Below are 842 nucleotides of genomic sequence, written 5' to 3' on the forward strand. Positions count from 1 at the left end.
TTCTCACCATCCGTGAAGAAGTCGATGACTTCTTGTCTATCAGACTGAGTATCCCCCGACACGTTTGCGATGCGATGGCTGGATGCCAAAACCTGCAGAAACAATGTGCAGATAAAAACTAAGAGGCAAAGGGGAAAGCTTTTAGGTCGGAGACCTGACTTTATTAAGATCTAAAAATTTGTCTACACATGCAGCCTCTGCTATCTTCCGGACGAAGCTTCGTCCACGGTTTATTGGACCGTTTAAGGTTGTGCCTAAGCGGGGCCTAGCGTATACGCTAAACCTTCTCAAACGGATGCGCACCCACCCGGTGTTTTACGTGGGCTTGCTCAAGCCGTACCGGGATTCGGCGCAAGTGAACGCGGATGCGTTGGCGTCGATGCGGATCCCACGAGCCCTCGGCCACCCAGAAGTTGAATCAGCAACTGATTCTGAGCACGGAGTGCAACAACCTCAATTTCCAATGGAGCCAAGCGATCCACTGTTGCCTGCAGCGATGCATTTTCCTGCAGTGATGCATTCGCCTGCTTTACAGCTAGGAGTCGCTCCGACAGAGAGCGGTTGTCCAAGGCGAGACAGTCGGTGCAAGACGTGCTTTAACTCGTCAAGAGTGTCCGCACAGCGATATGCTACTTCAGCGTGACGCTCAGAAGAGCTCCGATCACGAAGGACCTCGTCCTTAAGGGCTCTAAGAGCATCACGAGTCACCGAATGGCGGTCGACCGGTTGTCACCGCCCGCCACCGACTCTTCGCGATGAGAACGGCTTGTTGGACGACGTCGTTACCAGGGTCAAACCCAATATCTGGTGAAGTGGCGGGGATATCCCGACTCCGAAAACTC

Source organism: Plasmopara halstedii (assembly GCF_900000015.1).
Source record: "Plasmopara halstedii genome assembly, contig: Scaffold_350, whole genome shotgun sequence".
Lineage (NCBI taxonomy): Eukaryota > Oomycota > Peronosporomycetes > Peronosporales > Peronosporaceae > Plasmopara > Plasmopara halstedii.